Here is a 24,172-nt window from a genome sequence, read left to right on the forward strand (position 1 = left end):
CCAAACTAATATTTCATTTTGTTTTATTTCATTTTTTCATATTTATTATAAAAATTTCTAAGTATTTTATTTTAATTCATGAAATTTATTATAAAAGAGTAAACATTTAATTGATTTTCAAAAAATTTTAAATCAGAATTTTGTTTTTTAAAATTATTTTATTATGTAAAAGTCTTTGAAAATTATTTATGTGTATCTGATAAATTGATTCTTTTATTGATTTGAAGCAGGACTAATTTATCTTATAATAATATTTTTTGTGAATTAATTGCCTTATAATAAAATTTGTTAAGAATTCATTTATTTAATATACATATTAAAATTTTGATTGTAAGTAACAAATTGGTGACGAAATAAATTCTTGAAAACTTTTAATGAATACAAATTAATCAATGATATAAAATAAATCAAATCAAGTATAAAAAAGACACAACAACATATATAAAAAATTAGTTATTAATTATATAAATACAATAGAAAATCTCGGCATACAAGTCAAATTGAGTTACAAGTCTTACAAGTCATTACAGTCAAACGCGTCTCTTATGGCATGTAAGTTTCACGTGCCTCATTAACAGATTTTCAAATCAATCAACGTGCGAATATATAACTTCCTTTTTTTTTAAAGGATTTCGTTTCCTTTTTCGAATTTCTTGCCTTTTTTCTTCGATATCTTGCCTTCTCCTTCGTCGTTTATGTGCCTGTCTCTTTGCCTTCTCCTCATCATTTACGTGCGTTTCTCTCTGTTTTCTTTCTTCGTTTTTCTCTATTTTCATTGTTTCTGAAATCAAGGTCTGAAATCGTTTTGAAGATAATAGATGATTCAACTTCAGATTGTCAGCTGAACCAGCGCGAAGTGGATTTTGAATTTGAATCCAATGAAGTTCCTGAGGTGTAATTTAGTTTTAGTTAATTATTGAATCTGAATTTGATCCACTTAGTAGTTTATTATTGTGTAGCTGAATAATGCATGAATATTGAATCTAATGTACTGTGAAATTTGCTATTAATTGTTCCTTATTTGAATTGAATCTAATATACTAGTTTCTGATGAATTTTGTGCATTTTATATAAGACGTTCAGGTATAGATAAGGAATATTTAGGTGTATTTTAGAAAAGTTTGAGTATATTTACAGTTTATGACTTTTCATATTCTTTTAGTTGAATTGTTGATGTTCGAGTGTAGTTTAGGAATATTTAGGTGTATTTTAGGAAAGTTTGGGTGTATTTACAGTTTATGACTTTTCATCTGACAGAGGGTGAATTGGCTTATTCTTTTACTTGAATTGTTTTAGTTTCTGTTTAATGATGATTGATGAGTCTGGTTTTGTTATTTTTTATGATTGTTATTTCCATTCTATAGTATATGCTTGTTTTTAATATGGTGGTATTTTTTGGTGTATTTTGCAGCCCCTCTTTGTTGTTGATGAGCAATTTGTTTCCAAGGTTGGAATGACTTTTAACGCCCTTTAAGATGCTGCAAAATTCTACAAGGATTATGCAAAGGCTGCTGATTTTTCTACAAGAGTTCGGAGCACGAATAAGAAGGAAAATGAAATTAAGAATCAATTGATTACATGTAGCAGAGAGGGAAAATAGAAATAAAAAATATCTCCGACCGAGAAGACAAATCCCACTGCTGGTTTATATACACATATTGAAGGACGTTGGTGTTTGGATTATTTCGAAGGTCGTGTTGAATCATTCACATTCCTGCTGTCCAAATCAAGCAGAGATGCTTAAACAGCACAGGAAACTAAGCATGTACGTGCGTCGTACAATAAAGCACAACAAGGAAGCCGGTATCAGACCAAGCAAAACTTACCAATCATTTGTTGCAGCAGCTGGGGGTCACCGCGAGTTAAATTTTATCGAAAAAGACGTGAGGAATTACATCACAAGAGAAGTGCGAAATGTTTCGGAACAAGACGATGCAAAAGAATTCAGGAAATACTTATTAAGAATGAAAGAGAAGAATCAGAATTTCTTTTTCGAGCTTGAACTTGAGAATGATCAGTCGATTAAGCTTGCTTTTTGGGCCGACGCAAGGAGCAGAGCTGCCTTTGAGTATTTCGGAGATGTTATTTCATTCGACACCACCTACAATACAAATAGGTAATATGCTATTATGGTTTATGATGCTGAATTAATGTTGTTTTATGAAACTGCTGTAGAGGTGTATATTGGATGTTTTTTGGTATATAAGCTTATTATTTGGGTGTATTTAATGATTTTAATTCTGTTTTATCGTAATCTATTTCAGGTATAATCTGGTTTGTGGTTCTTTTGTCGGGCTGAATCACCACGGTCAGTCAACACTTCTTATATGTGCTTTGATGAAATATAAAGATATTCAATCATTCAAATTATTATTTTAATGTTGGCTTCGTTGTATGGGAGGAAAGGCTCCAAAAGGGATTCTCACCAATCAATGTGCATCAATGCAAAGGGCTATCGAGGCTTGTATACCCACAACAATTCACCGTTGGTGTATTTGGCACATCATGAAGAAGATTCCAAGCAAATTAAACAGATACAAAGCACACATAGAAATCGAACAAGAAATGAGTCATGTTGTTTGGAACTCTCATACCAAAGAATCATTTGATAGGAATTGGAATGATTTTCTGCTGAAGTATGGTCTTGTGGACAACAAATGGCTTTTAGGTAATGATGTTTAACATCTGCAGCAGAGGTGTAAAATTAATGTTTTTGGCGGTATTATAGTCTGATTTGGGTGAATTGTGCAGAGCTTTTTGAAGACCGTCATATATGGATTCCAATTTATCTGGATCACCACTTTTGGGCCGGGATGAGAAGCACACAAAGGAGCGAGAGCATGTATTCATTTTTGAACAAGTTCATTACCCGGAATAGCTCACTTATTCAATTCGTTAAACAGTACGATAATTGCCTCGGAAGCAGGGAGCAAAGAGAGAGAGAGAGAGAATCGGATGCTGAAGATTTTTACATGGTCATACCGTGTGCAACAAAATCCTCCATAGAAGCTAAGTTTCAAGATGTGTACACTCACAAAAAGTTTAGGTAAGTCCAAGCACAATTCAGAGGGAAGGTGAATTGCATCACAAGATTAATAAACTCTGCTTTAGGCTATTCGGTATACGAATAAATAGAAAGTAATGTTTGGGCAATATAAAAGACGTTAAACAATATAAAAAATATTGAAGGAAGACAAGTAAATAATTTGGGAAGAAAATATAGAGAAGATAGTTAAGGTTTCAGAGTTATCTATTTTTCCGAATTAACTTTTCTTACTAACTATTTTAATCATGTAGGATTTAATTTATGGCAAACTATATGTGACTAGACCCTAATTCCTTAGACCTTTCTAGTCTCCTCTAATTTTCATTAACTGCCAATTCCTTGGTCAATTAATTCCAATTAGGGGGTGATGATCAAATTCCAGTTTATATGCCACAAAAACTCTAATTACCCAAAAATAAAAGGATTATATGTCACGTATCCCGTTAAATCCAGATAATTAAAATTTAGGAGAATATATTTTCAAGCTGTTATTCAAGTAAAAAGCTTTTCCAAGTTATACAAGAACTCAAATAGAAAGAGGGTCATACTTCCGTTCCACCCAAATTCATAAGATAAAGAGCGAAAACAATTCTTAAATTATAAATTCATACATGAATTAAAATAGAAAAAGCAATAAAATCAATCCATACAAATAGACAGAGCTCCTAACATTAACACTGGAGGATTAGTTGCTCATGGTTCAGAGAAAAATAAGGATTGTAAATTGGAATTGAATAATGTTGTGTTGGAATCACCCTGTTGGAATTCCCTTTTATATATAATCCTAATTAATTTTAAATCTATTATCTAAAACTAAAATAATATCTTTTCCTAAAATTTAATATTTGAATTTAAATTAGAATTAATTAACAAGTCTTCAGTTGATGGGTGGGGACCACATGTTTTGTACATTTTGCAGCTTCTAATCTGTGTTTTCTGGGCTGGAAACTGGGTCAAAATAGCCCAGAAATCGCCCCCAGCGTTTCTCTGCATTTTCTGCACGTGGCGTATGTCACGCGTACGCGTCAGTCATGCGTACGCATCGAGGGTCTTTTCCGCGAGTCATGCGCACGCATCGGTCACGTGCACGCGTCGCCATGGAAAGCTCCAAATCACGCGTACGCATCAGTCATGCGCACGCGTCGCTCCTCGCTGCCATCTCCTTTTGTTCTTGTGCTGCAGAAACTCCATCAAATCCAGCCGAATGCTACCTAAAATAAACAAAATTGCAAAAAGACTCAAAGTAGCATCCATATTGGCTAAAAGATAATTAATTCTTTATTAAACTCAACAAATTAGATGCAAATTCACTAGGAAAAGATAAGAAAGATGCTCACGCATCACAACACCAAACTTGAATTGTTGCTTGTCCTCAAGCAACCATAACTAATATAGGCTTAGGATGTGAATTTGCATGAGAATGAGAGTTTGATTAAGCTCATGTCTCCTCTTATAGTGGGGATTACAACTGTAATCCTGAATAGTTTTGGCATCTCACTCTCCTTTGAATCAGAAGAATGTTACTGTCATTCGGAATTAGAATCCGGATAATATTATGAATTCTCTTATCTTTTATAACTCAATTTAATCCTTGAACACAGCAATTTTTTTCTGGTGCTTTGCACCTTGAGCCTAGCCGTGACTTTAAATATTTTATCTCAAGTTTTACTTGACACAGAAACACCACAAGAACTTAACTAGGGAACTCTTTTGAAGTTCTGATTTTTCTTTCAGCTACTCCTAGACAGTGGTGCTCAAAGCCTTTGGCATACTCTTCTAATTGCAGTTGATCTCGACTCTAAATGTTTTGTCTCAAGGATTACTTGACACAAGAACACCACAAGCATATAACTAGGGAACAACTCTTTGAGCATTTAATCATGTCTGGCCTCCCTAGTCATTGATGCTCAGAGCCTTGGACCTTGCTTTTTGCTTCTTTTTTTCTTTTCTTTTTTTTGTTGTTTCTTTTGCTTCAAGGATTTAAATTTTTGTTTATTTCAGAGAAATCATAATAATTCTCTAAATCCCTGTTCCTAGTACATCAACATTCTTTGATTCAAATTTAAATATGCACTGTTCATGTCATGCATTCAGAGTTACAGAAAATACCACCACATCTAAGTAAATAAGACTATTCTTCAATATAAACTCACTTTCTCATGCAATACATCACTTCTGTATTTTTTATTTGAATTCAAACTCAGTGAGTAATACATGAAACATCTTTTCGGAATTAAGGCAATTAAGAGAAAACTAAAGTAGACCTAGGATTCTAACTAATAAAGGATCATGCAACAAACAAATTAAAATAGCAGAAAATCGAAACATAATATAATAAAAGCGGGAATGAATATAGAATGAAAGGAACTCAACCACCTTAGTTATCCTAGCGGTCGTTTTATTCTTCAGGTTGTGCTCCTCCTATAAAGATGATTCGCCTCCCTTTGGAGCCATAAGAATAAACAGAAACCTTCTAAGCAAAGTGTCAACATCAAACTTAAAGGTTTGCTTGTCCTTAAGCAAAGAAGAACTGAAAATAGAAAGAAATAACTATTATGATGAAAGAAGAATAAAAGGATAAAAGAACAAGAGAGAATTAGGATTGGAAGAGAGAGAAAGAAAATTAAAACTGGGTGGCGAACTAGTGTAGTTGTGCGGCGAAGGCGACGTGTATGCGTACAGCACGCGTACGCGTGGGTCGCAAATTTTCCTTAATGACGCGTGAGCGTCAGGCACGCGTTCGCATGCCCATGATTTGTGCGATTCGCGCGAAGCCAAACACGCGCACGCACAACTCTCTGTTCGCGTGGCTTGGGAACCAATAATTTCATGCGACGCATGCGCGTCATGCACGCGCACGCGTGGATGGCCATTCGTGGAGATGACGCGCACGCGTCTGGGACGTGTATGCGTGAACAAGTTTTGTACTTCTAGCACACTTCCAGCCCTAAGCCAGCACAACTCTCTGCCAAAACACTTATTTATGTCGATTTTTAAGGTCACGCGTACGCGTCAGGAGTGCCAAAATCACGAATGACGCGCACGCATCAGGGACACGTACGCGTGGGCGTGTTTGTGCGAATGGCATCATTCTTGCGCCACTCCCGTGTAACTCTCTGTGCATTTTTATTTTTCACGCACACCCATCTGACGCGTCCGCGTTAGCGACGCTTGCGCGTCAGGTGCTCTCTCTCTCTCTCTCTCTCTCTCTCTCTCTCTCTCTCTCTCTCTCTCTCTCTCTCTTTTGTCCGGATCCTTTTCTAAGATAGCTGCATGATCTGAAAAACAGTAAAAACTTAGTAAAAATCAAATAAGGAAGAAAGCTACCACTACGAAAAATAGCTAAGGATACGAAATTATCGGGTTGCCTCCCAACAAGCGCTTCTTTAACGTCACTAGCTTGACAGTCAGTTCTGCTAGTTCAGCAAATGAGTGGACCTCTGACGATCAATCTTGCCTCCAAGATAGTGCTTCAGCCTCTGGCCATTCACTGTAAATTTTCTGTCAGAATTCTCTTCCTATATTTCCACATGACCATATGGTGAAGCTCTGGTAACCACAAACGGTCCTGACTACCGGGATTTCAGCTTCTCGGGAAAGAATTTGAGCCTTGAATTATATAGAAGCACTCTCTGTCCTGGCTCAAAAACTCTTATGGAAATCTTGTCATACAGTAGCTTGGTTCTCTCCTTATGGAGCTTGGCATTCTCATAGGCTGAATATCTGAATTCGTCAAGCTCATTTAACTGAAGCATCCGCTTAATTCCTGCAGCTTCTGAATCAAGATTCAGATATCTGATTGCCCAATAAGCTTTATGCTCCAGCTCAACTGGCAAGTGACAGGCTTTGCCATAGACTAACTGATATGGGGACATGCCAATTGGAGTCTTGTACGCTGTCTGGTATGCCCAGAGAGCATCATCAAGCTTCCTAGACCAGTCCTTTCTTGAAACACTGACGGTCTTCTCTAGAATCCTCTTAAGTACCCTGTTGGAAACTTCAACCTGTCCACTTGTCTGAGGATGATAAGGGGTTGCTACTTTATGACGGACTCCATATCTCTGCAGAAGAGAGTCCAGCTGTCTGTTACAGAAGTGACTTCCTCCATCACTAATGAGTGTCCTTGGGACACCAAACCGGCTAAAGATATACCTCTGAAGAAAGCTCATTACCACCTTGGCATCATTGGTGGGTAGAGCCACAGCTTCCACCCACTTGGACACATAATCAACTGCCACTAGAATATAGTTGTTTGAATGTGAGGGTGGGAAAGGTCCCATAAAATCAATACCCCACACATCAAACAACTCAACCTCAAGAATCCCCTGCTGTGGCATTTCATGGTTAGTAGGGAGATTTGTGGCTTTTTCACATCTGTCACAGTACTTCACAAATGCTCTTGACTGAAGAGAGTCGGCCAGTAAAACCCGCTCTGAAGGACCTTTGTAGCTGTCCTTTCACCACCAAAGTGGCCTCCATACTCAGAACCATGACAGTGCTAAAGAATCTGATGTTTTTCTTCCTCTGGAACACATCTCCGGATGATACCATCTGAACACCTTTTAAAGAGGTATGGTTCCTCCCAAATGTAGTACTTTGCATCAGTCAATAGCTTCTTCATTTGTTGCCTATTGTACTCCCTTGGAATAAAATTCATAGCTTTATAATTGGCAATGTCTGCAAACCATGGAGCCTGCTGAATGAAGAACAATTGCTCATCCGAAAATGTCTCAGTTACAGCTGTGGGTGGTTGTACTCCTGCTTCAGGCTCAATTCTGGAGAGATGGTCAGCTACTTGATTGTCTGGCCCTTTTCTGTCTTTTATCTCAATATCAAACTCCTGAAGGAGTAACACCCATCTGATTAATGTTGGTTTAGAATCCTGTTTGGTTATAAGGTACTTCAAAACAGCATGATCAGTATAAACAATAACCTTAGAACCAAGTAAATAGGACCTAAACTTATCAATAGCATACACAACAGCTAATAATTCCTTTTCTGTAGTTGTGTAATTCTTTTGTGCATCATTTAACACACGACTAGTATAGTAAATGACATGTACAAGCTTACCATGCCTCTGTCCTAAAACAGCTCCTATAGCAAAGTCATTAGCATCACACATCAATTCAAATGGTAAATCCCAGTCAGGGGGAGCTATAATGGAAGCAGAGGTATCGTTTGCTTTCAGAGTTTCAAAAGCATGCAGACAATCAGGAACAAAGACAAAAGGAACATCAGCAACTAATAGGTTGCTTAAAGGTTTAGCAATTTTAGAAAAATCCTTTATAAATCTTCTATAAAATCCTGCATGACCTAAGAAACTTTTGACTGCCTTAACATTAGTTGGTGGTGATAATTTTTCAATTACCTCCACCTTTGCTGTATCAACCTCAATTCCCTTACTTGAAATCTGGTGTCCAAGAACAATACCTTCTGTAACCATAAAATGACATTTTTCCCAATTTAAAACAAGATTTGATTCTTGACACCATTTCAAGACAAGAGATAAATGCTTAAGGCAGGATTCAAAAAAATTACCAAAGACAGAAAAGTCATCCATAAATACCTCAATAAACTTTTCAACCATATCAGAAAAAATTGAAAGCATACACCTCTAAAAAGTTGCTGGAGCATTGCAAAGTCCAAAAGGCATTCTTTTGTAGGCAAATACTCCAAAGGGGAATGTGAATGATGTCTTCTCTTGATCTTGAGGGTCCACTACAATCTGGTTATATCCAGAATATCCATCTAGAAAGCAATAAAATGCATGACTAGCTAACCTCTCAAGCATCTGATCAATGAAAGGTAGGGAGAAGTGATCCTTCCTTGTAGCAGTGTTGAGCCTCCTGTAGTCTATACACATTCTCCATTCTGTGATTGTTCTTGTAGGAATAAGCTTATTCTCTTCATTATTGATCACTATCATCCCTTCTTTCTTGGGAACTACCTGCACAGGACTTACCTAAGGACTGTCAGAAATAGGGTAAAGAATACCTGCTTCCCACAGTTTCATTACCTCTTTTTGGACCACCTCTTTTATAGTTGGATTGAGTCTCCTTTGTGGTTGCACAACTGGTTTAACATCATCTTCAAGGAGGATCTTGTGCATGCACTTGGTTGGACTAATCCCCTTCAAGTTACTAATGGTCCACCCAAGAGCTGTTTTATGGCTCCTGAGCACTGAAATAAGCGCCTCTTCCTCTTCAGGATTCAGGGAAGAGCTAATAATCACTGGATATGAATCATTTTCACCTAAGAACACATATTTCAGAGAAGGAGGTAAAGGTTTGAGCTCAAGCTTGGGAGCTTCCTCCTCTGCTTTAGGCGTGTGAACTAGTGCCTTCTGGGATGGTGAATCATCAACTTCAACTAATTCATACTCAGAAATAGAATGTCATCAAGTACCTCAGCTTCCAGCACTTCTTGAACAAGTGGTTCAACAACATCAATTCTCATGCACCCTTCAGAATTATTAGGGTGCTTGAGAGCTTCAAAAACATTAAGGACTACCTATTCTTCATTGACCCTCAGGGTTAATTCACCCTTTTGCACATCAATCAGAGCTCTACATGTAGCTAAAAAGGGTCTACCAAGAATAATAGAGGATTTTACATCCTCTTCCATGTCTAATATAACAAAATCAGCAGGGAAGATAAATGGTCCTACTTTAACAAGTAAATCCTCAACCACACCCACAGGTAGTTTAATAGAAAGATCAGCAAGTTGAAGAGAAATACGAGTGGGTTTTACCTCCTCAATTTGAAGCTTCTTCATCACTGAAAGTGGCATTAGATTGATGCTAGCTCCAAGATCACATAAAACTCTCTGAATGCCGACATCTCCAATGGTGCAAGGAATGACAAAACTTCCTGGGTCTGGCATCTTCTCAGGAAGGGTGTGTTGAATAATGGCACTACATTCCTTGGTCAACACCACTATCTCTTGTTCCTTCCAATTCCTCTTGTGGGTCAACAATTCTTTCATAAATTTAGCATAGAGAGGCATTTGCTCAAGCGCCTCTACAAAAGGAATGTTGATCTGTAGCTTCTTGAAGATATCTAAAAATTTAGAGAACTGCTTTTCTTTGGAAGCCTTCTGAAGTCTTTGAGGATATGGCATTTCTGGCTTGTATTTAGGAGCCTTTGGCAATGTAGGATACTTGTCAAGAGAGTCAGGGAACGGGTTGTCTGCACGCTTTGGAGGGGCGTGCTCTACATCTCCCTTCTTCTTCTCTGGAGCTTCTTTTTCAACTAGCTCTTCATTGGCCTTGGTCTCAGATCCAGCTACTTTACCACTTCTCAATTGAATAGCCTTGCAATATTCTCTTGGGTTCACCACTGTATCACTTGGAAATGTACTTGCGGACCTCTCAGGTATTTGCTTTCTTAATTGGCCCATTTGCACTTCCAAGTTTCAAATGGAGGCTCTGGTTTTCTGCATAAAATTCCTCATCATCTCCCAATTAGAATCTTCTTAGGATTTAGAGTTTGCCTACTGAGGTGGTTGTTGCTGCTGAGACTGAAATTGGCGGTTATTATGATTGTTCTGTTGGAAGCCGCCCTGAGAATTATTGTTGAAATTCTGAGCTCTCTAAGGTTGGTTTCTCCACCCAAAATTTGGGTGATTTCTCCACCCCCGATTGTATGTCTTAGAATATGGATCATTGTTGGGATTTCTAGGGCCACTCCCCATGTAATTTACCTGTTCAGAAGAGGATTGAGCATAATCATAATTATCATTTTGCACAAAATTACCTGTCATGTCATAAGAGATCTCTTGAGATGGGTTTTGGGTGTTGATAGCAGAGACTTACATTTCACCCATCTGTTGAGTAAGCAGATTTATTTGCTGAGACATAAGCTTATTCTGAGTAAGAAGAGCATTAAGAGCTTCTACTTCCATAACACCCTTTTTCTGAGGTACCTTAGAGTTCACCGGATTTCTGTTAGATGAATATAAATATTGGTTGCTAGCAACCAATTTAATTAGCTCAATAGTCTCCTCCGGTGTCTTCTTCTTGTGCAATGAACCCTCTGCAGAATTATCTAAGCACATCTTGGATATTTCACCCAAGCCTTCATAAAATATATCTAGTTGGGTCCATTTAGAGAACATGTCTGGAGGGCGTTGCCTAATCAGTAGCTTGTACCTTTTCCAAGCTTCATAAAGAGTTTCACCATCCCTCTGCCTGAAGGTCTGAACTTCCACTCTAAGCTTAGTCAGCTTCTTTGGTGGGAAAAATTTAGTAAGAAACTCAGTAACAACCTTGTCCCAAGTATTCAAACTCTCCTTGGGCTGGGAATCTAGCCATAGCTTTGCTCCATCCCTCAGAGCAAATGGGAAGAGCATGAGTTTGTACACCTCTGGGTTCACTCCATTTGTCTTCACAGTATCACAGATCTGCAGAAAATTAGAAATAAATTGATTTGGGTCTTCGTGGGGAAGACCATGATACTGACAGTTTTGTTGCACCAGGGTGACCAATTGTGGCTTCAACTCAAAGTTGTTTGCAGTTATAGGAGGCACCACAATACTTTTACCATAAAGATCTACAGTAGGAGCAGAGTAAGAGCCAGGCACTCTCCTTTGTTGATCATCCCCATTCGGATTTGCCACATTGGCATTAACAGCATTATTGTGATCCATAGTGGATTCTGCAGCCTTGTAAAGTCTTGCTTGTTGTAAACGTCTCCTGAGAGTTCTTTTAGGTTCAGGATCAAAGTCTAAGAGATGTTCTTTGTCTCTGTTCCTGCGCATAAACAAACAGAAAACAAGAAAAGATGGGATTCTCTACGTCAGAGTGCAGAGAAGTCCCAGTGAGGTATCCTATGTAAAATAATAAAATAAAAATACTAAATAAAATAAATAAATAAATTTCGAAAATAATAACTAAAATTGGACAGAAATTTTCAAAAATTTTCAGGAAAAATAACAAGAAAATTTAAAATAAAATTAACTAGGTGACACCAAACTTAAATTTAGAAATTAAGGAAAAATATTAGTGCTATTTAAAAAAAATAATTTCGAAAATACTAAGCAAAAATTTAAAAAAAATTAAAACTAAAATGCCTAATCTAAGCAATCAAACAACTGATAGTTGTTAATCACTATCAATCCCGGGCAACGGCGCCAAAAACTTGGTGCAAAATTTATAACCACAAACTACCGGCAAGTGCACCGGGTCGTACCAAGTAATACCTCAGGTGAGTGAGGGTCGATCCCACGAGGATTGATGGATCAAGCAACAATAATTGAGTGGTAGGCTTAGTCAGACAAACAGAAAGTAATGTTTGGGCAATATAAAAGACATTAAACAATATAAAGAATATTGAAGGAAGACAAGTAAATAATTTGGGAAGAAAATATGGAGAAGATAGTTAAGGTTTCAGAGTTATCTATTTTTCCGGATTAACTTTTCTTTTTTGAAAATAAAAGCTCAACACAGTAGAGTGGAGCAAACATAAAAGATATCTAAAACAGACAAGCAAATCTAGAAAGTAACACAAAATAAAGTACTCCCCCTGTTATCTCCGATCTAATCATCAACAACATGAAAAGAGTGCACTCCTCCATTCGTCACAGTTAAACATGGACGTACTGATTATTTCCTCAACACCTCTGCTTTTATTCTGAAATATCCTCCTATTCCTTTCCATCCAAATATTCCAAATGATCGCAGAAAAGCACCTTAACCGCTGCTTTCGGTCCTCCTTCCTACGCGGCTCTTCTGTCCAACTTAGAAAATGGTCCTTCATAACTCGCGAAAGAGATATTTGACTCCGCCGGCAACCTAGAAGTCTGAAAGAATCCCATTACCGCTGTTGTGAAGTCAGACCCAATCTCATTTCAACATCTCTTTATGAAATTCATATTGTATCCATCACAACATGGCGCCTTAGAAGACTCACAATCCTATACCGCCTCTCTAATCTCTTCAGTCGAAGGCAATGTCTCCAAGGTTACAGACTCGACCTCCTCTATTCTCTCCACCAGACCATCTCTGAACCCCAACACCGGAGAATCTTCCTGATGATAAAGCTCTTCGTAAAACTCTCTAATAGCTATTTTAATTCTAGCTTGGTTCCTTACCAATCTACCATTAACAACCAAAGAATCAATCCTGTTATTTTTTCTCCTTGCCGACGCCATACTGTGAAAATACCTTGTATTCTTTAAATCCTTCACCATTCTCATCTTCCCATCACCCCGTAAACCCCTAACATTCCAAGAACTGAAAATCATTTAGAACTATTATGACACACCTTATTTTTATTTTTAGGCCTGCACCGTCTCATCTTTTCCTTCTGTTTAGCCAGCCTTTTCTTTTGTACAATTTCCTCATTCTGCGCCTGAAGAATGGCCATTATGTCTTCCTCCTCATCATACAACACTGCCTCTGATTCCATTGCCAGTGTCAAAGTCAGTTTGTTCTCCAATATCTGTTCCTCTAGTCCCCGAGTGTCGCCCTCCCCTTCTGCCTTCTCGCAGTCCTCTTACCCAGACCCAGTACATGGAACGTCTTCACCAGCTTGCCCAACATTCGAAGTACCTCTTTGTTGTTCCCGAATGATTGCCTGGTCCGGTACCTGTTGACCGTGGATCACGCCTGGCTCCCTGCACCGTACAAATTCAACCACCTCCCGAACCAGACCTTCGATCGCGTTCATACCACCCTCCCTGATCGCACCAGTGCTACCCTCAGCGTCGCTTATTCCCCCCACCCTTCGTTTCGTCCCGCCCCTCCTGTCCTCATCGACAACCCAACCTGGCGGGAGCGCTGCGCCACCGACAGTTCCAGTCCCGTCGTCATCAACCACACCAGCTACCCGAGCTGTCCTGGTGCAGTCATCCTCGCCGCGAACCGAGCAGCTCCCCGAAGAACCTGGCTGTCTGTTCCTAATGGTTCCTTCCCCTTCTCGGATTCGACCATCCCCTCCCACGAAGCTCCCTCCACCGAGCTCGATGTGTTGCTGTGCGTCCGGGCGAGACTTGCTCTCCATCCCCAATTCCCCTTTCCAAACCGGGTCATGCCCAATGGCCAAATGGGCTAGGCCCAATTCATTAGATCTATGAGTTAAACCCTTGCTTTTTGTCTTGGCCCGACCGTTGGAGCTGCTTTGTTTTTTTCTTTTGTTTTTCCTTTTTTCCAGCCCTATCCAGCCCAGGATGCCTTGAACTGCATACACAAGTAATAGTCCTATCCGATTCATCATCATAACTATCTCCGTTATTATCCTCAAGATCTGAAACTCCCTGATTCACGCCATTAACAACTTGATACATTACTATTTTTCCGCAATTGTGATCGACACTGTAATTAACCCATTCATTCAAAAAATCGTCTGAAGTTACTAATCTGCCCTTATCTTCCTCATCCCGCCTATCTACCATCATCAGCATACCTTCGTCATGATCGGTCTTCTTAGATGGACCCAGTTTATTTCTTCTATCATACATAGTTGCCACTTCGTGACTCACGGCCCCCGAATTGGTAGTTCTATTACCCAATCAATCCCCTTCGTACTGCATGTTCTACATTGCGGGTCCACTCTCCTTCACCAGCACTTCGTATCCCCTAGACCCAACAAAGACACGAATCCTCTCTTGTATGACGTCCATAACACACGTATCAATCTGTACTCGACCTACCGTGAATGTGCTGTCCAATTCCATCTCCTTTGCACAGCCAACTACTGCTCCCCACTGGCCTCCAATCTTCTTGAAGGTGTCTGCAGACCACACGCACAACGGAACTCCAAAGCATTCGAGCCAAACCCTCCGGGATCCACTATGCTCCGACTCCTTACACTTCCATACCCTGTGAAAAGTTTGTAACAGATAATTCAACCTGAACATGTACGTCTCTTCTGCATGGAGGGCACTATCAAACGTTAACAGAGCTTTACAAGCTCCCATTTCCCGAATTTTGACAACATAAGGCAAATTCTTCGCTGCCATTTCCCTCAGTGATGTGAAGTCGATAGGCTTCATCGTAACTCCCACCAAACTACTCAACACCCATTCCAAATTTCCCTCTGCTACTGCAGCTTTCACCTTCTTTATATTCGCACTCCCAATCATGGGTTGTAAAATTTCCTTCGTCCCTAATCCATGAGCAGTTGATAGAGTGTGACTGTCCCCTACTTCCCTCGGTTCCTTCTGAGGTAATGGGTTCTGCTTATCCTCTCTTTGGCACCGCTCACCTCCATCTGCAGTTTCTGACGTCCTTCTGTATTTCGCCTCTCCCACAGAGACAACCTTACCTCGAAGTCTCAACTTATTCATCTCCGTAATTGCTTTCAATGCTCCTCCTTTCGTCGTGTATCGTATGAAGGCAAACATGTAATTGTTACCATTTTTTAATTTCTGACATAGGTAGATATCATTGATTCGCCCAGTCCAATTGAATAGCTGAAACAACTCTCTTTTTGAAATGTCCTTTGGAAGATGATCCACAAAGATGGAGAAAGACTCGTACTCCAGTCTTCGATACTCTTCCCTGTTCCAAACCCTAAGATTCTTGCCAATGTCGTGAGGCCAACCCCTCTCTATCTTTCCCCCCTCACTCGCTCTCTCGCTCTACCTCTCATTTTAACTTTTCTTACTAACTATTTTAATCATGTAGGATTTAATTTATGGCAAACTATATGTGACTAGACCCTAATTTCTTAGACCTTTCTAGTCTCCTCTAATTTTTATCAACTGCCAATTCCTTGGTCAATTAATTCCAATTAGGGGGTGATGATAAAATTCCAATTTATATGCCACAAAAACTCTAATTACCCAAAAATAAAAGGATTATATGTCACGTATCCTGTTAAATCGAAATAATTAAAATTTAGGAGAATATATTTTCAAACTGTTGTTCAAGTAAAGAGATTTTCCAAGTTATACAAGAACTCAAATAGAAAGAGGGTCAGACTTCCGTTCCACCCAAATTTATAAGATAAAGAGCGAAAACCATTCTTAAATTATAAATCCATACACAAATTAAAATAGAAAAAGCAATAAAATCAATCCATACAAATAGACAGAGCTCCTAACCTTAACACTGGAGGATTAGTTGCTCATGGTTCAGAGAAAAATAAGGATTGTAAATTGGAATTGAATAATGTTGTGTTGGAATCACCCTGTTGGAATTCCCTTTTATATCTAATCCTAATTAATTTTAAATCTATTATCTAAAACTAAAATAATATCTTTTCCTAAAAATTAATATTTGAATTTAAATTAGAATTAATTAACAAGTCTTCAGTTGATGGGTGGGGATCACATGTTTTGTCCATTCTGTAGCTTCTAATCTGTTTTCTGGGTTGGAAACTAGGTCAAAACAGCCCAGAAATTGCCTCCAGCATTTTTCTGCGTTTTCTGCACGTGGCGTATGGCACGCGTATGCGTCAGTCACGCGTACGCGTCGAGGGTCTTTTCCGCGAGTCACGCGCACGCATTGGTCACACGCACGCATCGCTGTGCAAAACTTCAAACTACACGTACGTGTCAGTCACGCGCACGCGTCGCCATGAAAAGCTCCAAATCACGCGTACGCGTCAGTGACGCGCACGCGTCGCTCCTCGCTGCCATCTCCTTTTGTTCTTGTGCTGCAGAAACTCCATCAAATCTAGTCGAATGCTACCTAAAATAAACAAAATTGCAAAAGACTCAAAGTAGCATCCATATTGGCTAAAAGATAATTAATTCTTTATTAAACTCAACAAATTAGATGCAAATTCACTAGGAAAAGATAGGAAAGATGCTCACGCATCAACACACACATCAAGAGCAGCCATGACAAGCCACTGTTGGAGCCAAGAAGTAAGAGGTTTGATGAATTAGTGTTTCGTTTACAAAATATATGCGAATTTGCATCAGAATCTGAGGAGCTGACTGCCATTCTGCACCGTGCCTATGATAACGTCATCGTTGAGATGGAAGAACTGAAAGCTAAAAGGAAGGGGACATGTTCGTTATCTCATGAAGATGCCAACTTGAAATCCGTTAACGACCTTCAAAGTTCTCTAAGGGTTCGAACAAGAGGACGTCCAAAAAATAGGCTAGGTTTAAAGTTGGAACAGATTGCAAATGCCTCAAAGAAGAAGAAAACGAAAGCTCTAAGTGAGGTAAAAGTGATGTTCTTTAAATAGGTGGTAATTGAGTTTAATTATTTTATTAATAGTTCTTCTAATATGTGAGTTTATTATTTCTAGTTAAACCTTTTTGATGCTGCATCAGTGGTGCAACTAAATTCCAGCCAATATCACGGACATGTTATAAATTATCAGTTCAGGGATCCAGCAGCAGGGGATAGGTTTTGGGTATATAGTGACAGGATATTGGTGTAACGCCCAGTTTTTTGGGTGTATTTTTGCATTCTCTTGTGTTTGACATTTTAATTTTTTTTATATTTTTTAGATGCTGCTGGTTATGTTAGAAATTACTATTTTGTTTAGGATTTAGGGTTTAGGATTTAGGGTTTAGGATTTAGGGTTTAGGGTTTAGGTTTAGGGGTTTAGGATTTGGTTATTTTAGGGTTTAGGTGTTTAGGGTTTAGAGTTTAGGGTTTAGGGTTTAGGTTTAGGGGTTAAGGGTTTAATGGTTTAGGGTTTAGGGGTTTAGGGTTTAGGGTCTAGGGTCTAGGGTCTAGGGTTTAGGGTTTATGGGTTTAGGGTTTAGGGGTTTATGGTTTAGGGTTTAAGGTTTAAGGGTTTAGGGTCTAGGGTCTAGGGTTTAGGGTTTAGGGTTTATATTTGGGTGTATACGGGTTATATTTGGGTGTATTATTAAAGTAATTGGCCGTATTAGCTAGTTTGGTGTTGTTTTCCTTCATTTTTTTTGAACCTTTAATTTACAGCTTTTGAATACAGCAAAGACAGTTTATTTATGCAAAAAAAAATTATAATAAAACTGATTAAATATTCAAAAAATTTACAAGAAGTGTTCAAACTATTCCAAAACTGGGTTTAGGGTTTATGGGTTTAGGAGTTTAGGATTTAGGGTTTAGGGTTTAGGAATTTATGGTTTAGGGTTTAAAGGTTTAAGGTTTAGGGTTTTAGGTTTAGGGGTTTAGGGTTTATGATTTAGGGTTTAGGGTTTAGGATTTATATTTAGGTGTATACGGGTTATATTTGGGTGTATTATTAAAGTAATTGGGCGTATTAGCTGGTTTGGTATTGTTTTTCTTCATTTTTTAACCTGTAATTTACAGCTTTTGAATACAGCACAGACAATTTATTTATGCAAAAAAAATTATAATAAAACTGGATTAAATATTCACAAAATTTACAAGAAGTGTTCAAACTATTCCAGGACTACATAACACTGAAATTAATCACTTTCAATATCATATAAAACTATTTGACAATATAGACTCAACAACAGTGAAGATGGCTTGGACAATCTCATTGCTTCACTTCCCCTAATGGCTTCATCTCTGTCTTGATTCATCTCATGAAATAGAATCTGGAAAGCAAATTCTATTCTAAAGTGGTCCACCTCCGCCTACAGTTTAAAGAATATTCTTTTTAATCAACTCTGTTAATTACTAAAGTAATAGAGAGTTATATTATTTTAGACACAATTACCTGAGTCCAATTGTCCCATTCATACTTCTCTTTTTTAATGTTTTTGGGCTGGATTATTTCAAGCCATTTCATTACATAAACAGCACAATCATAGCTGAAAAACAAAAAATAAATTAGCAATTTAATACAGGACAGTAAGAGAAAACACAATTTTTAGAGTAAAAGATTTATACTATGTTTTTTGGTCTGAGATGTCACTATATGGTTATTCAATTTCACGATTTTTTCTGAGAGGTGCCCTGATGAGCGGATAATTTATACGCTTTTTGGCATTGTTTTTAGTATGTTTTTAGTAGGATCTGGTTACTTTTAGGGACGTTTTCATTAGTTTTTATGTTAAATTAATATTTCTGGACTTTACTATGAGTTTGTGTGTTTTTCTGTGATTTCAGGTATTTTCTGGCTGAAATTGAGGGACTTGAGCAGAAATCAGATTCAGAGGTTGAAGAAGGACTGCTGATGCTGTTGAATTCTGACCTCCCTGCACTCAAAATGGATTTTCTGGAGCTACAGAACTCGAAATGGCGCACTTCCAATTGCGTTGGAAATTAGACATCCAGGGCTTTCCAGAAATATATAATAGTTTATACTTTGGCCAAGAATAGATAACGTAAACTGGCGTTCAACGCCAGCTTTCTGCCCAAATCTGGCGTCCAGCGCCAGAAAAGGAGCCAAAACCAGAGTTGAACGCCCAAACTGGCACAAAAACTGGCGTTTAACTCCAAGAAGGACCTCTACACGTGCAACACTCAAGCTCAGCCCAAGCACACACCAAGTGGGCCCCGGAAGTGAATTTATGCATCAATTACTTACTTCTGTAAACCCTAGTAGCTAGTTTATTATAAATAGGACCTTTTACTATTGTATTAGGTATCTTTGGTCTCAGTTTTAATCCATTGTTCATCTTAGGAGACTATTGATCACGTTTTAGGGGGCTGGGCATCTCAGCCATGCCTGGACCTTTCACTTATGTATTTTTAACGGTAGAGTTTCTACACTCCATAGATTAAGGTGTGGAGCTCTGCTGTTCCTCAAAGATTAATGCAAAGTACTACTGTTTTCTATTCAATTCATCTTATTTCGCTTCTAAGATATCCATTCGCACCCAAGAACGTGATGAAGGTGATGATTATGTGTGACGCTCATCACCATTCTCCCCTATGAACACGTGCCTGACAAACACTTCCGTTCTACATGAAATAAGCTAGAATGAATATCTCTTAGATCTCCTAACCAGAATCTTCGTGGTGTAAGCTAGAATGATGGCGGCATTCAAGAGAATCCGGAAGGTCTAAACCTTGTCTGTGGTATTCCGAGTAGGATTCAATGAATGAATGACTGTGACGAGCTCCAAACTCGCGATTGCAGGGCGTTAGTGACAGACGCAAAAGGATAGTAAATCCTATTCCAGCATGATCGAGAACCGACAGATGAATAGCCGTGCCGTGACAGGGTGCGTGAGCATATTATTCACTGAGAGGATAAGATGAAGCCATTGACAAGGGTGATGCCTCCAGACGATTAGCCGTGCTGTGACAGGGCATTGGATCATTTTCCCGAGAGATGACCGAAAGTAGCCATTGACAGTGGTGATGTATCACATAAAGCCAGCCATGGAAAGGAGTAAGACTGATTGGATGAAGATAGCAGGAAAGCAGAGGATTCAGAGGAGCGAAAAGCATCTCCATTCGCTTATCTGAAATTCCTACCAATGATTTACATAAGTACCTCTATCCCTATTCTATTAATTATTATTCGAAAACCACATTACTATGTTATATCCACCTGACTGAGATTTACAAGGTGACCATAACTTGCTTCATACCAACAATCTCCGTGGGATTCGACCCTTACTCACGTAAGGTATTACTTGGACGACCCAGTGCACTTGCTGGTTAGTTACACAGAGTTGTGAACCGTGGTCTTGGCATCATGTTTTTGGCGCCATTACTAGGGAAAGAAAGAGCAATGAACTTTACATAATTAAAGTGTAATCACGATTCCGCGTACCAAGTTTTTGGCGCCGTTGCCGGGGATTGTTCGAGTATGGACAACTGACGGTTCATCCTGTTGCTCAGATTAGGTAATTTTCTTTTTATTTTCTTTTCAAAAAAAAATTTTTCAAAAATCTTTCAAAATTTTTCTTTTGTTTTCGAAAAAAAAATATTTTATTCAAAATTTTTAAAGAATGAATTCTAGTGTTTCATGAAGCATGTGAAGCCTGGCTGGCTATAAAGCCATGTCTAAATTCTTTTGGACTGAGGCTTCCAAACCATCAGCATAGAGGCAAGTTACTTCGATAAGTAATGAGCAGTATATTCTCTTATGTTACATGCTGAAGCTTGGCTGGCCATTGGCCATGTCTAGTGTTTTGGAATGGAGCTTTCATTGAGAGCTTGGCTGGCTAGTGAGCTATGTCTAATTCCTGGACTGAAGCTTTAAACTAACATGGCAAGATTCCTAGAATTCATATTAAAAATTTTGGAATCCTTATTTTCCTTTTTCAAATTAATTTTCGAAAAAAATCCAAAAAAATTAGAAAATCATAAAAATCAAAAATATTTTTTGTGTTTCTTATTTGAGTCTTGAGTCATATCATAAGTTTGGTGTCACTTGCATATGCATCTTGCATTTTTCGAAAATTCATGCATTCATAGTGTTCTTCATGATCTTCAAGTTGTTCTTGGTAAGTCTTCTTGTTTGATCTTGATGTTTTCATGTTTTGTGTCTTTTCTTGTTTTACATGTGCATTTTTCGTTTCTTAGAGTCTAAACATGAAAGATTTCTAAGTTTGGTGTCTTACATGTTTTCTTTGCATCAAAAATTTTTCAAAAATATGTTCTTGATGTTCATCTTGACATTCAAAGTGTTCTTGGTGTTCATCTTGACATTCATATCATTCATGTATGCATTCATTGTTTTTATTCAAAATTTTCATGCATTGAGTCTTTTTGTTGTTTTTCTCTCTCATCATAAAAATTCAAAAATCAAAAAAATATCTTTCCCTTTTTCTCTCATCAAATTCGAAAATTTGGATTGACTTTTTCAAAAAATTTTAAAATCAAATTGTTTCTCATGAGTCAAATCAAATTTTCAATTTGAAAATCTTATCTTTTTCAAAATCTTTTTCAAAAATCAAATCTTTTTCAAAATTCTTAGTTATTTTCGAAAATTCAAAAAAAAATATTTTTCAAAAATCTTTTTCTTATTTTTATACCAAATTTTCGAAAATAACAATAACAATTAATGTTTTGATTCAAAAATTTCAAGTTTGTTACTTGCTTGTTAAGAAAGATTCAAACTTTGAGTTCTAGAATCATATCTTGTGATTTCTTATGAATCAAGTCATTAATTGTGATTTTAAAAATCAAATCTTTTTTCAAAAACTAATTTCTATCATATCTTTTCAAAAATATCTTCTCATCTTATCTTTTTCAAAAATCTAATTTCAAAATATCTTTTCCAACTTCCTAACTTCTTATTTTGTTTCAACTAACTAACTAACTTTTTGTTTGTTTCTTAACTTTTTCAAAACCACCTAACTAACTCTCTCTCTCTAATTTTCGAAAATATCTTCCCTCTTTTTCAAAAATTTCTTTTTTATTAACTAACTATTTTTATTTTTGATTTTAAAATTTTTCGAAAAAAAAAATACTAACATTTTTCAAAAACCATTTTCGAAAATCACTAACTCTTTTTCAAAAATATTTTTCGAAAATTCTCCCTCTCCCATCTTATTCTATTTCTTTATTCATCTACTAACATCTCATCTCACATCTCTGCCATCCTCACAGTTGTGTTTCTTTCTTTACATCACACTCTTTGTCTCCCTCTTTTCTTCCACTCACAAAGGGATCCCTATACTGTGGTATAAAGGATCCATATTATTATTATTATTTTTTCTGTGTCCTCTTCTTTGTCATATGAGCAGGAGCAAGGATAAGAACATTCTTGTGGAAGCAGATCCAGAACCTAAAAGGACTCTGAAGAGAAAACTAAGAGAAGCTAAAATACAACAATCCAGAGACAACCTTACAGGAATTTTCGAACAGGAAGAGGAGATGGCAGCCGAAAATAATAATAATGCAAGGAAGATGCTTGGTGACTTTACTGCACCTAATTCCAATTTACATGGAAGAAGCATCTCCATTCCTGCCATTGGAGCAAACAACTTTGAGTTGAAACCTCAATTAGTTTCTCTGATGCAGCAGAACTGCAAGTTTCATGGACTTCCATCTGAAGATCCTTTTCAGTTCTTAACTGAATTCTTGCAGGTATGTGATACTATTAAGACTAATGGAGTAGATCCTGAAGTCTACAGGCTCATGCTTTTCCCTTTTGCTGTAAGAGACAGAGCTAGATTATGGTTGGATTCTCAACCCAAAGACAGCCTGAACTCTTGGGATAAGCTGGTCACGGCTTTCTTAGCCAAGTACTTTCCTCCTCAAAAGCTGAGCAAGCTTAGAGCTGATGTTCAAACCTTCAGACAAAAAGAAGGTGAATCCCTCTATGAAGCTTGGGAAAGATACAAACAGTTGACCAAAAAGTGTCCTTCTGACATGCTTTCAGAATGGACCATCCTGGATATATTCTATGATGGTTTATCTGAGCTATCAAAAATGTCACTGGACACTTCTGCAGGTGGATCCATTCACCTAAAGAAAAAGCCTGCAGAAGCTCAAGAACTCATTGACATGGTTGCTAATAACCAGTTCATGTACACTTCTGAAAGGAATCCTGTGAGTAATGGGACGCCTATGAAGAAGGGAGTTCTTGAAGTTGATACTCTGAATGCCATATTGGCTCAGAATAAAATATTGACTCAGCAAGTCAATATGATCTCTCAGAGTCTGCATGGAATGCAAGCTGCATCCAACAGTACTCAAGAGGCTTCTTATGCAGAAGAAGCTTATGATCCTGAGAACCCTGTAATAGCAGAGGTGAATTACTTAGGTGAACCTTATGGAAACACCTATAACTCATCATGGAGAAATCATCCAAATTTCTCATGGAAGGATCAAAAGCCTCAACAAGGTTTTAATAATGGTGGAAGAAACAGGTTTAACAATAATAAACCTTTTCCATCATCCACTCAGCAACAGACAGAGAACTCTGAACAAAATTCTTCTAATTTAGCAAATCTAGTCTCTAATCTATCTAAGGCCACTGTAAGTTTCATGAATGAAACAAGGTCTTCCATTAGAAATCTGGAAGCACAAGTGGGCCAGCTGAGTAAGAGGATCACTGAAATCCCTCCTAGTACTCTCCCAAGCAATACAGAAGAGAATCCAAAAGGAGAGTGCAAGGTCATTGACATAAGCACCATGGCCGAACCCAAAGAGAGAGAGGAAGATGCAAATCCCAAGGAGGAAGACCTCCTGGGACGTCCAGTGATCAATAAGGAGCTTCCCTCTGAGGAACCAAAGGACTCTGAGGCTCATCTAGAGACCATAGAGATTCCATTGAACCTCCTTATGCCCTTCATGAGCTCTGATGAGTATTCCTCTTCTGAAGAGAATGAGGATGTTACTGAAGAGCAAACTGCCAA

At 37.9% G+C, this 24,172-nt stretch overlaps 1 non-coding gene across 1 annotated transcript; it reads right to left on the minus strand.

Moving 5' to 3' along the window:
* Window positions 1-23,081: 23,081 nt before the first annotated feature.
* On the minus strand, window positions 23,082-23,189 carry LOC112752875 (small nucleolar RNA R71). Its single transcript, XR_003177284.1, has one exon. It is a non-coding gene; the product is annotated as a small nucleolar RNA R71 (small nucleolar RNA).
* Between the last annotated feature and the right edge of the window lie 983 nt (window positions 23,190-24,172).

Source organism: Arachis hypogaea, chromosome 15, assembly GCF_003086295.3.
Source record: "Arachis hypogaea cultivar Tifrunner chromosome 15, arahy.Tifrunner.gnm2.J5K5, whole genome shotgun sequence".
NCBI lineage: Eukaryota > Viridiplantae > Streptophyta > Magnoliopsida > Fabales > Fabaceae > Arachis > Arachis hypogaea.